Raw genomic sequence first — 14585 nt, 5'->3', positions numbered from 1 at the left:
GCTCCAAATTTCTTGAAATTTGGGCTGAGTCTTCTTTATCAAGTGCTGTGATGGGCCAAGGAAGCCTCAGCCATGATCTAAAGTCCTTCATCGCCTTTTTGCCTCCTTGATTCTCTCTTCAACTTTGCTTTCAAATTCCTGATTCTTGCTTGGCACACCAAGTTCCGGGACAAGTAATGATATGACAAGTTTCTAAGCATATTCTTGTCATTTATTGCCTTCTCCAGCTTCCTCTCCAACTGGATATTGACTCTTTCAAGCCATGACTCCCTCTCGGCAATGATCTCTTGCTCCAATGAAGTGAACTCCACCCTCCTCCATCGGGCAGCTTGGCAATTTTTTCGAATGTTTTGCAACTCCATAAGCACCTGCTGATCCTCAAGCTATTTATTCCTCTGCTCCAAGTACTATATAGTCCATAGGGCTTTATCAAAGTTGGTAGACAAGGCATCAATGTCCGCTTGCTGCTCCTTAATGATCTCTCTAACATTTACACTTTGCGGGCCCATATCGGTATCATCACCCTCAATGAGGATGAAATCAGTTTCCCACTCACCTGATGGTCCTTCCTCCTGTAGTGGCCTCTTGCCTCGGTCCTGAACCTACTGTGTTGATGAAGGAAGCAAGGCCCCTTCCACCCAGGTGGAGATAACACTCGCTTTGCTACTGCAAACAACCGTCTAGTGTCTCTCTGATAGGTGAAGAACACTGGCACACTAGCGGTCTCATGGCCCTCATGCTGATAAGAAGGTCCACCTGTCTCATGCCCAACCTCTGGAGGTCCCTATGAAGCTCTGAAAAACTCACGAGAGATGAATTCATCCCAAGTGATGCCCTATAAACCAAGCTGATGAACGACCACAATTTTGATGAGAGCAAAATGATAAATATTGTTGAACTGCTGCTGAGGGGTCTTGTGCTGCATAAGAGTGGTCATCTTCTCTATGTTTTGGCATATGAAGTAAGAAATTTTCATCATCCGTACTCGGGTAAAATGCATCAGCAGCCTCATGTGATAAGCATACAAGCGGGAGAACTGGCCCTCAGAGCTAAAATACTTCATGATGAATTTCATTAAAGGAGCATATTCATCCTTGAGGTACCGAAAAGGAAACACTCTCCTGAGCTGTCTCAAAAAACTGGGTTTGATGTATGGTTCATAGTGCTTCTGGTCAATTTTCTACCTCTTGTTCCATGGTTCTCAAATGTTTGGTATGCCGGTTGCTAATGAAATGGTTTCTGGTGTTAAGGTGAAAGTGACACTGGCAAGAGTGGCTTGATCACCATGTAAATGTAGCACAAATAAGCGAGCCAACTCATGATGAAATTTAATATTAGCAACCTTCTCACAAAATTCATAACATGTTTGATGCTGGAAACAAAAGACAGCAAGTGGGCAGGCCTGTAACTCAACAAGAGTGGTTGGTTCCTCTCTGATATGTCTGCCACCTCTATGAGGCCTCCTGGGTGCATGTCCCTCCGTGGGTGAGTCACTTTGGGTCTCCTCTTCATAATCATATGAAGGATCAGATGCCATAGGTGCTGGTAGACAAATTGCCTTGGAGAAATAGGTCAAAGTATGTTGGACTGCTTTTTGGTGATGTGACCTCTGGAAAATCCGTACATTTTTGGGCGATTAGAGTGAGTTTTGGAAATTTTCGAGCCCTCTGGCTGTATGCGATGCGCCCTCCATATGCGCTGTGCCCATGCTAAATTACACAGGATCCTGAGGCCCAATGCGCCACGCCCAGTGAGTGCACTGCGCCAGTCGATTTTCACCCAAACTTGTCACTCACTCACCAAAATCATTTTTTTCTTGCTACTCTTTGCTCTTGGAGTACAAATGAACTTCAAACACTTGGAGGAATGATTTATACATCGAGCTTTTAAATTTATTTTGCCAAAACCCTCTTTCATAATGTTTTGCAAATGTCTTTGTCTTCAAACTTTGTTTTTTGCACTTTTTTCACTTCATTTGAGTTTTGTAATGAACTAAATGACCTGAGCTTTGCTTTTCTTGTAGGTGTTGAAGCTTCTAGGGCTTAGGAAAGAAACTAGGGTGCAAGTGAAGGAATTTGCAATAAGGAAAACAAAATTTTCACATTGTTTGTACAATAAAAGCTAAATACTCTGTTTTTTCCTCAAAACAGAGTTTTGAAGAAAAACACATTTTCGAACACTTGGTGATGAAATTTATTGATGTTGAAACCTCCTCATGGCCTGCTGGTGATTATTGGACATTTTGACACATTTTTTGATGAAACCCTAATGAAACCCTAGACCTAATTTACCATGAAACCCTAAAGACAACCTTTGCAACTTTGAAGATAAAAAGAAAACTGTATATGTTTTTTTTTAATGAGCAACATGAGCCAGTAGGTAGATAACATGAGGGAAACTGTAGGAATGCCACTACCGTCAGATGATATATGCGCCTAATGGAATGCAAATGACTAGGCGGGACACCTAATATGAAATGCAACAAGAGGATTTGATCTCTGACGGAGGGATGAAAATACCGACTCTAACAATTAGTGCTAAGAAATTAATTATGTTTAAGGAGTTTAGCTCAAATTGAATCCATAAATAGTAATTCTAAAACTATTTGAGGAGTTAGGGACTTAATTCAAAGCATCCTATATGATTATGTATCCAACCATGGGGTTTGCATCCAATATGGATCCATGAAGTTAAGAATGCCCTAGATGGTTGTCCCAAGGGATCAAAGTGTGTTAAGTCAATGACCACATGTACAAGGATTTAAGGAACCTACCTAAGCATTAGACATACAAGTGAGGTCGCATATCTAGGTTAAGGTTGCTTATACTTTTCTGTATTAGATAGGGATGATTGCAAATAATTAAAGGGTAAAAGGTTACTTGTGTAAAAGGGTTTAAATTATATTATAACTAACTAGGTAAAAATAGTCTTGTATGTTTTCATTAGAAAAATAAAGGGTTTACTCAAACCTTGAATTGATTTTGTAGAGAAATTATGAGTTAAATAGGAAACTAGTTTTCATCTAAGTTTCACAAGGAGTTTAAATATGTGTGTGTGTGTGTGTGTGTGTGACCGTGTTAGCATGATAATAGGTTAACGCACATGATAATAGGTTAACAATGAGAAAAGGTTCTCAGGTTTATCCCTAAACCAACATGTATGTGCTATGTGATAAAATTCTTCAAAAAAAAAATCATAAATCATAAACTAGGAGTCGTGTAATCTATTTTTTGTGTACAAGAATTATCCTTAACTTAGTGTTTCAAAACCAAGAAGTATTATGTCCAAAAAAAAGAAGATATGCCAGAAACATGATCATGCCTAAAGATGAAAGGAAGAGTTTGTTTGCATAAAATTGCCTAGTAATTTTAAAAATAGTTAGCGAAAAATAAAAGAAAAAATGTGCTAAATAAAAAAAAAAAAACATAAATTGACCTGAAATTAATAGTACTATACAAAATTATTTCTAATGACATATATGTATTCACAGAAAGAAAACCATTAAGCCAAAACAAATTACATAGAAGCTACACAATTCTAGTTCAATGTGAATAGAGATGTTCCATCAAAATTCCATACACCAATTGTGCAAAACACTTAGAAAACAAATCTGGTATCAAAGTGTACCTACCAGCAACCAAGGTATAATATGTTACAATTTGAATGCCATCGAAGACTTGAAATAGGAATATGTAGGAAAACACCTAAGTCATATGACACGAGGACACAAGACACAGAGGACACGTAAATACGAGTATTCAATACGAAACACAGTGACCAGGAAACAGGACACGGGGGACACGTTATATATATATATATATATATATATATATATATATATATAGTTATTTATCATATTAAATTGCAGGTTGCAGCTTATCTAATCAAATTAAAATATAATTACTTCTCAAAGTTCATAGTTCACTTTAAAAAAATAAATAGAATCAAAATTTACTATTTAGAAATTAGAATGTGATATGCTTGGTCTTGATTCTTGAATATTCAATGTTCATTTTTCATGTACAACTTACAAGCACATAAGAAACTACTAAATACTTACTACTAACTATAAATTTAGAAACTACTATAAATTAAGAAACTACTAAGTACTTACTACTATCGTTTTAATGTTATAATTTATAAACTTATAAAGTTAATTGTTATATCAATATGTAAGAAGATGTATCTTTTGGAGCTGATACAGAGTACCACGTTTTTTGGCTATGGTACACCTGAACATGTAGGATAATAAGTTCTAGGAAGGAGGATGTAGAGAATGGCTATGGTAATTTGGACTTATGAATGAAATAATAAATGGCAAGACTGAAGCAAAAATCTGTAAGTGGCTATTGTAGGCTTTCCATGCCACCAAGGGAACAAGGATGTAAAATAAACATGGACTCTGGAGTTATGTTTGAGCCATGATCTCTACCACCACAAATTTAACAAAACATTAGGCCTATATTCATTAAACTATAAAAGTAAACTAGATTTATAAAATTTGAATACCTTAAAGTTCTTCATTCAGTCCTTTCTCGATGTATTGATACATCTTTTAAGCTCCTTAATTTTAAATCACAAAATTGTTTTATGTTTTGTAAATCTATCTTTTTCTTCATCATTTATTGGTCTCTTTATACCTATGCCTTGGATATTTTCATGATTGTAATCCCTTGTTTTACACCTTTATCCTTATATATGCAACCTACATGTGCCTATTGACTGGTCCTTACAATTATATCTTCTACTCAGTGATGTGCAATGCATAGTTCTTTATTTTACCATGCTATTGTTGGCTTCTACAACCCCGTCCCAATTTTTTGTTTTTTAAATGGTCATTGGGAAAGACTAGTTGAATTTTGAAACCCGTTTTGTTGTGAAATTCAGGAAAAAATCCCCTCAATAGAAAACAAAGTTGTCTTAGATACTTGTTATGGCTCGTTGTAGCAAGTCATTTCTTATCAAGCTCACTGATTCAACCTCTAATTATTGTCAAGTGTCAACAAATATATAGAAAAGATGTTAAGATTTACAAACACACTAGAACAAGTAACTAATGGCAGAATTGGCTCGTAAATTGTAATATAACATGGGAAATTTGCAGCAAAATATTCATGGAATGCAAGTTAGCTATAGATCAAAGGTTGTCGTTATTTGTTAACATGAGTGCAACATGAGAACAAATAACACATCTATAAAACTCATCAAAGCCACCAACCTAAAGAATAGGTCATTTCTCAGAAGTTATTAAGTAATGGAGGGTTAGAACTTAGGAACAGTTCTGAGTTTGCAGATTTCAAAAATGGGGCAAGCCGCAACACAAATAACTTAGAAACGGTAAACCCCATCAATCATATATAATGATTAATCAAATAATATACAAAACGTGAAGTTTGAACATGGGTTTATAGGTTTACGGGCCAATTTTCTTGAACGCTAAAGCCTGAATGCTGCACAATGCAATTGGCTCCACACTCTGCTCCAAACTCAGTTTAAACAATAGCTCATTGCTCCACATGACAGCTCCACACACACAACAACTCCACATGACAGCACACGACGAAAAGAACCCAAAAAAATCCATTTTGTGCGCTTTAAACATTATGGTTTAGTGGGGGTACGTATTCAACTGGAGGAAAAAAGTTAGGGTAACATTTTTGATCAAATGAATACGTGTTTTCCAGATGCAGGACACGATGAAAACCGTTGAATACGTTTTACATTTTACAGGACATGATGAAAAACGTTTTCGACACGTTTTAGGGCCATTTTTGTGTCTGGCACGTTCAATACGTGACACGGGACCTTGGAGGACATGTCTTGTGACTTAGGAAAACACTTGTACATAAAGGTAGAATAAATTTAGACCTAATCAGTGAGTTGTAAAAATTTACCAACATTATATAATAGGAGCAAATAAGTCTAAACTAGTCTTTGGCCATATGTGGGTCGGCGCCATCATATTGAAGTGATAGTCCTCAAAGGGGAATAAAAGGGGCAAATAAATTTGTAGTAAGGGTCAATTAACCATATATAAACACAACTCGAATAAATAAATACCCTTTTTCTCCATTAGGGTTAAGAGGAGTTGAGGTAGGCTATGTAAGTTTCTTGCGAAGACGTTGTAAATTTCCTTATAATTCATTATCTCTAGAAACAAAGCTCCATGATTCAAATGATGCAAAGGTCGAAGGAGAGGGTATGGGGTAGTTACTCTAACCAAACAAGAGAAGCAATGCCTACCATTATATTATCGATCTAAATCTTCTTCGGTCATTTTCTGACTGATCACGTGGTTGGGTGAGGTGTCACCTTCGAGTTTTTCAATGTAGATCTTAAGTTGTATGCATATCAGGACCAACAAAGGTATCACATTCACAATATCATTCTAAAACAAAGGACTCTAAATGGAGGCACATTAGTGCTAATACTATAGTAAAAACCATACATAAAACCCATTATAAAGTCTAACCATAGTACGATTGCTATACACGAGTGATTGTAAATAGAGTGGTTATGGTTCAATATTTATAGGGGTTATGGATAAGTAATTATATGAATATATAGACATGTGACAACATGGGGCATGTTGTCAATACCTTAATAACCATTTTTTTACATATTCCACAAGAACAATGGTTTAAGAGGCCTTATAAACATAGAAGAAATAAATGAATAAGGGAAACAATTGATGTAAGGCTCTTAGCAAAAAATATTCACCTTTCTTAGAAATAGAAAAATATTGAAAGTAAGATCTCAAAGATAAGTTGATGGCATTAGGAAGCATCAAAGTAATGGACATATCCACAAAAATGTGAGGTTACGAAACTTGGAAATTTACAAATGTATTTATTTCATATATATATATGACAATATAAAATTTGACAAAAATTCAATAGTTAAAATTTTGAAAATAAAATTCAAAATAAAATTCTACATAGTAAGAAAAATGAATATATATATATATATATATATATATATATATATATATATATATATCTATATATATATATATATATATATATATATATATATATATATATATATATATATGCTAAAAATTGTCATAACTCTTTTATATATAATACTAAGAATTGTTGTAACATTTTTCATATATAATGCCAAGATATAAATGTGTTTTTAATACATACATTGGTTTTTTTTATATGTGGTTTGTGGACCCTAGAGGGATTCACCTAAAGAGATCACTTCTTGTTGCCTCAACCATTGAGCTTGACCCTGATTGTCAAAAGAATTAAACCTGTAACCTCTCAATAACAAAACTACTTTAACAACAATGACTCGATCAATTGAACTAATATATATATATATACTCTTTTTTTTTTAATTTTAGATATGTTTATTTTATATATTTAACTTTTATATTTTATTAAAATATAACAATTTTATAGCCGTTTATCAATTTAGATTCATCATAGCTCCAAAAATATCTAGCATCGAGAATAATTAAAACTCTGAAGCTACAAGCGTGTTTCTTGAGTGCAAAACTTTAGGAAAGGTTTGCAAGTTGATATATTTGATCTCTCTCGATGCTTGATAGACCTCAAGTAAAGAGGGATCTAGGCTATATATATATTCATTTATTTATTTATTTTTATTTTATTTTTTTTCTTGTCAATGAAACCATTTTATTTCAGTGATAATTCATGACCCAAAGTTAAATTACAAAGGAGTCTTCATATATTTAAATAAGATATATTACATAAGAATACCATTGGAAAAACCAAGGGTTGTCAAAACCTAGATACTAAAAACGCCAAGGTTAAATTGACTCTATGGCCTCAATTTCACTTGAACTACTATAACATTATCTGGTGGTTTAAGAATAAACAAAGTGGAATAATAACAACTAGATCTCGATATGATGTATTGATTCAATATAAAACTCTTGTTTCTTCAAAATGGTGGCACATATTAGTATGGAAGGGACAAGGCCCCTTAAATGCAAGTTTCTCCATTGGCTATTGTTGAAAAGAAAAATATTAGCTTAGAATATTCTTGTTAAGTGAGGATGGGTAGGTCATGCATTTTGTTTCCTTTATCAGATGAATGAGGATTCTATTGCTCATTCATTTATTCATTGTCCTTTTGTAATTTCTTTTTCGAAGGTGGTTTTCTCTTATTTTAAGCTTGATGCATGGTGGAATAGAAACTCAGTTGAAAAGTGTCTCTCAAGTTGGAATCAAAGTTTTATTTCCTCTTCCATTAGATTCCTTTTGATCTTTTTATTGTGAGAATTTTGGCTAAGGCGAAATTGTTTCATGTTTGAAGATGCTATGTCTTTCTCTAAATTTATTGTATAAAACGAAAGATCATCTTATCTTGGTCATGAAAACTATTGAAATGGAAGAAGATAAGGCTAATATGAGACATGGAGTTATTGAATGGTATAGTATGGAGTTTCTTTCATGGAGCTAATTAGAGGGACATTTTTGGTGCAGATATAGTCATTTTGTTTTCCTAGAATCTGATGATTAAATGCAAACTAGGTATTAGTCAATGCACAAATTTTATTGCTAAACTCCCTGCTTTGTGGTGTGATATAAGGATTTATTTTTCAAAGAAGGTAAAAGTATTCAGATTGTATGGCGATTCAAAAGTCCTTGTGGGCTAGTTCAATGGAAGAGTTGACTTAAGGGTCCTTGATTTAGAATCGTGGCAAAGGAAAATCCACTAGTTGCAAAACCAATATGATGATATGCAAGTTCGTAAAACATACAGGTAAAATAATTTCATGAAAAATTTGTTACCAAAGGAAGTTCTTCTATTAAATGGTTGGTTAGTTTCCATTTCAAAGGTGTCTAATGGTAATGTATTGTTGGTTTTGTCCTTTAATCTATTTGATTCTAATCCAATAGGATTTAGTTAAGTTTCAAGATATGTCTAAGGTCTAAGATATATCTGGGATTTTGTTCTCAGCCTACGTTTTTAAGTTATATAGCCAAGGGATCGTACTTTTTGAATTTATATGAAATATCAAAATTATGTTTTTTTCTTTTGAAAAATATTTATTGTTGGAAATAGTGAGAGGGGGGTGAATCAATATTTCTTGTCAATTAGAATATTTTGAATTTCACATAGTATTAATTGTTATCAACATCAAATAAACATAAATAGTCATCAAAACCATTCAAAAATGTATAGCAATAGAGACATTAGACAAATATTTTAGGCGAGAACCCCTATGAGACAAAAATTGCCAAACACTTCTTAATATTTGTCTTCAAAATATTTACATCAAATTTTCAGCTCCAACTAAAGGATGCTCCAACTTGTAGGATATTCCAATTCCCTATTTACCAACTGCAACTCGGAGGAAGCCCCCATGTCCTAGTTTAAAGGCTCCAATGCCTTATGTACTAGTTGTAACTAGATGGACAGTCCAATGCCCTGTGCATGCTCCAACATGCCCTAGCACCATCCTGCTGCCTTGAAGTTGTTAGAAAATTATATATTACAGAGCAATGAAACACATAAAATATTGCAGAAACACAAACACAAAAAAAGCATAAAACAAGAGAGACACAAATATACGTGGTTCGCCCAATTTGGGCTATGTCCACGGAGAAATAGTCACTCATTCATTTATATTATCCAACAAAATGAAGAGATGCAACCTACAACATATCCATTGTCATTTCCTCTTTACTCTCACACAGTCTTATCTCTCTTTCTTGCTCATAATACACATATACATAGTTGCAATATGATTCCCTCATATAAATTGAGGAGTTTCCTTCTAGGGGAAAAAACCATAAAGTAAACATAACTTCTACCATCAGAACATCTGCCTAATGAACGACCCAGACTACCTACGAAATTACAATATTTTACAAGGCAATTTTTCATCTACTTTTAGCTTCGTGAGCATTGCCCCGAACCCCTGCCCGAGGCTCATAAAATCACTGTCGCCCCCCTTAACAACGATTAAACAGGCGGTTTTGTCACCCTGTTAAGAACTAGGGTCCAACGTAGTGATACCTCTAAATAAAGAAGATAATCAAGCTCCACACCCAACATAAGTGTTCTCACTCTAACCTAAAGGAGACTTCACTCTCCTGCATTGCACCACCATGCATGCCACAAAAATCATGTAAGCTCTTTCTATTGCTTCAAACTTTAACTGCTCAAGCCAACAATATGCAAGTGAACCACCAAACTCTGATATTAGTGCTTCTTTCATTTTTTAGTTGAGATAAAATATGCTCTAAAAAATCTATAACAAAAGTAATAAGCTTAAATGTTCTATAAAATCATTGTTTCCAAGTGCATTTCCTTATAATTCATTAACTCCAGCAACAAAGCTCCATGATGCAAATGATGCAAAGGTCAAAGGAGAGCGTATGGGGTAGATAATCTAAGCACCCAAGAGAAGTAATGCCCATCGTTATATTGTCGATCTAAATATTCTTCGTTCATTTTCTAACTGATCACGTGGTTGGGTGAGGTGTCACCTTGGAGTTTTTCAACGTAGATCTTAAGTTGACTGCATATCAAGACCAACAAAGGTATCACATTCACAATATCATCCTAAAACAAAGGGACTCTAAATGGAGGCACATTAGTGCTAATACTATAGTAAGAACCATACATAAAACCCATTATAAAGTCTAACCATAGCATGATTTCTATACATGAGTGTTTGTAAATAGAGTGGTTATGGTTCAATATTTATAGGGTTTATGGATAAGTAATTATATGAATATATAGACATGTGACAACATGGGGCATGTTGTCAATACCTTAATAACCATTTTTTTACACAGTCCACAAGAACATCAATGGTTTAAGAGGCCTTATAAACTTAGAATAAATAAATTAAGATGCCACGGAAACCATTGATGTAAGGCTCGTAGCAAAAAAATATTCACCTTTCTTAGCAATAGAAAAATATTGAAAGTAAGATTTTAAAGATAAGTTGATGGCATAGGAAGTATCAAAGTAATGGACATATCCACAAAAATGTGAGGTTAAGAAACTTCGAAATATATATATATATATATATATATATATATATATATATATATATAGATATATAGATATATAATTTGACAACAATTTAATAGTTAAAATTTTGAAAATAAAATTCAATATTAAATTCACGTAGTAAAAAAAAATGACCGAGAGGATGGTCGGCCTGCCCAACTCATGGGACCACCCCCTCAACTCGCCCAACACCTTATAAACTCGTTTGTTGGCTCGTTTCGTTTCATATTTTGCACGCACTTTGCACGGTAGAGTTGCCCTGCTTGTCGCACGGACCGCAGGTCCTAACATCCTCCTCCACTGGAAGTCATTGTCGTCCTCGACAATATCTCATCCCAGTAATCATCTGTCACCAAGATCACCATACCGAGGTATACAACCCATCGGTATGTCATACATTGGAAATCATCTCAATCCATGATCATCAACCACCCTGTCACAATCTCCACATGTTTCTCCCCATCGTGGAAGGCTGGTCCCCCCATCTCAAGCTACATGCTTCCTGCAACATATCGTGTCGACCTCATCATGTATTGTCCTCATGTGAACTACTGCCATGATACTCCAATACAATGCTAACACATCTCTGTACACTGTATCCCCTCATGACTCAAACTAGTTGGGTAGCTAATCCAACTGTCACGCTCAAACCATGAGAATGCACATCTTCATGCCATCATCAGTCGTTTCTCAGAACATCCCGTCACATCCTCAACTCGATCAAGAATCCATCTCCATACAAGTGTAAGCCATGCTCAGGTCCATGAAGTAGCCTGCATCTCCTTTGCAACATGGTGTCCATGATGTTTGGTACTAATGTGCTACATGAAATCAGCCACATCTACCCCAACATCATCATCCATATGTGTACCTCCTCAATATGAAGAGACCATCTCATCAATCTCTGACTCTCGATGTGCCACATCCAGGTCCATGAAGAAACCTCCATCATATCTGCAATGTGCCATCCCTCAAGTCTGCCATAGAAACAAGTATATACATGTCTCATCTATCCATGTGCTGCCTATGATCATAGATCAATCAGCTCTCACGTGTCAAAAGTGGTTGAGTCTCGGCTCAACCCATGCCCAAGTGTTGCCGCCAAGGCATCATCATCGTTGTAACTCCGTCACTCCAAAGTGTCTCATATCGATACTCCACATCAAGTCACTCTTCCAAGCCATTCCCATACATGTACTTGAAAGTATGCACCCCATCCTACATCAAAGTCTCTAACCTCAGCTCCTCAATTCATCAGATCCTCCAAGTCCACCATATATGAAGTCCCTAAAAGTCACAACAATCTCATGTCATCGTTAGCTCCATGAGTCATCTCCAACCAACATCTCAGCAAGCATACGAGTCACGGCCCTAAGGTCTCTGCAAGATGCTTCAGCTCTCCATGTAGTAGTAATGCTCCATAGTCTGCTCACAACTCCATCCAAGTCCATGGCCTTGTTGTACAAGAGTGCACAACCTCTCCATCGACTCATAAGTGAAACATCTCCATGTCACACCAGTAAATCCACCTACATAACATCCCTTCCTTGGCACTCCTCATTGGATGTCCCTAAATGACACCTCTACAAGTGCTCTTGCATCATGTCCTTGCATAAGGCTGCCATGCTCCATGTTTCCAACCTGATGTCCATGACTAAGTTGCCCATGTAGTCTAACCAAGTAGACTCTTCACAACAATCGGTCATCCTCATCCATGTTTGCAATCTTCGGTCTAGTGAACTCAATCACCCAACCATATCATCATCACATGAGTCTCTCCGTCATAGCTCCCCCACTAAAGGTTCCACCAATACTTACTCTTGGTATCAACCATGAGAAGTCCACCCAAGTGTCATCATATCCAAGTGTGTGCCCTCCAATCTGTCCATGAATCATGCCAGACACTTAGCCAATTCTCCATGTGGCTAAAGCATGACCCATTCATCCGCAATGATCATCACGTTCCTCCCTTGTCACGGGCCTTTGTACCTTCTATCATAAGGTCACAAACAACCCCAAAAAGTCCTGCAACAGTCAACAATCCTTGGTTCTCCATACAAGGTCTCATCATAGACATCCATGGTAAGATGCTCTCCTGCATCGGCAAATTGACTTTGCTTTGATACCAACTGTCACGCCCCTACACCTGCAGTAGTCTTTCAACTGCTTATAGCGAGGTGTGGCACTACCAATCGTTTTCTTTTCACCAATACTTACGATTGTAGACAATGCCTAACATTCCATACTTAGTTTATTTTTCATTACCAAGTATTATTATGTTCCTTTATACAAGTGAAAGCCCATAACATTCACATAAATAGCATTATACAAGAGAAATGCAAAACAGTATAAAGGGAGGGGAAACTCCCTGCAATATGAGTCTACCTGAATCAATATATTTAATATTCTTTTACAAGTATAAGTTAAATCTTGGGAAACCCCAAATTTACACTTAGCCAATTTTCAAACTTCAGCAAACTCGGTTGCCCAGCTCGTCAGCGCCTCCGCACGGTCACCACACAACTCACCAACCCTTCGTTCACCTCGTCACACGATCGTGATGTTTGCCCAACTTGGGCGTGTCTCGTCGTAACCAAGTCGCCACACATGGGCGCCTCCACATGAGTCACACCTTCATTCACAATCTCAACACTTCACCATTTCCTCCGTTTCATCGTGCATGACACACCCTACCCAGGTCACCCATCTGTACGATTCTTCATTCTGGCATGCATGGTGCACCCTCGCACGGCCGCCCATCCGCACGTCTACCCATTCACCCAACTTTGTTCACCCGAGTCGCCACACGCCTTCAACCCAGTCGCCACACGACTTCACCTAGTTCGCCCGAATGACCTCACCCGGGTCTCCACATGACTTCACCCAGGTCACCTGAACGACCTCACCCGGGTTGCCACACGACCTTGCCCGGGTCGCTCAAATGACCTCGCCCGAGTTCTTCCTGAACGACCTGCCTGAACGACCTTCCTGAATGACTTTTCTGAACGACCTTCCCGAATGACTTCTCGAACGACTGTCTGAACGATTGTCCCAAACGACTGTCTGAATGATTTTCCCGAACGACTGTCCGAACGACTTTCCTAAATGACCGTCCGAATGATTTTCCCGAACGACTGTCCAAACAACTTTCCTGAATGACTGTCCGAATGACTTTCCCGAACGAGTTTACACCCGAGTTCTGCCCGTCGTGCGGGCTCATCCATGCACTGCAGAACTCCTTATTCGAACTCATGTTGATCGAATGATGGTCGTTTGCCTCCAAACGACCTCCAATATATACGTGCGGGTGGCGGGTTGTGTCACCCGGCCTCAAGCATCAATAGTTATGAGAACTCGAATACTGCACAAAATAAATCTTCATTTAATAGCAAAGTAGATCTCCTAGACCAACCCCTCAAGCATCAACAGTTATGAGGACTCGAATACCGCACAAAATAAATCTTCGTTTAATAGTAAAGTAGATCTCCTAGACCAAACTTCTTCTCCGACTATCTTCAAAAGGACGAACACAGTAGATCGCGAAGCTAAGACAACAATGTCCCAAGAACCAAAAGAGA

Source organism: Pinus tabuliformis, chromosome 5_2 (assembly GCF_031772625.1).
Source record: "Pinus tabuliformis cultivar Carrire ecotype Pingquan chromosome 5_2, CPIR1, whole genome shotgun sequence".
Classification (NCBI taxonomy): Eukaryota; Viridiplantae; Streptophyta; class Pinopsida; order Pinales; family Pinaceae; genus Pinus; species Pinus tabuliformis.
Note: the sequence above shows the minus strand (reverse complement) of the source record.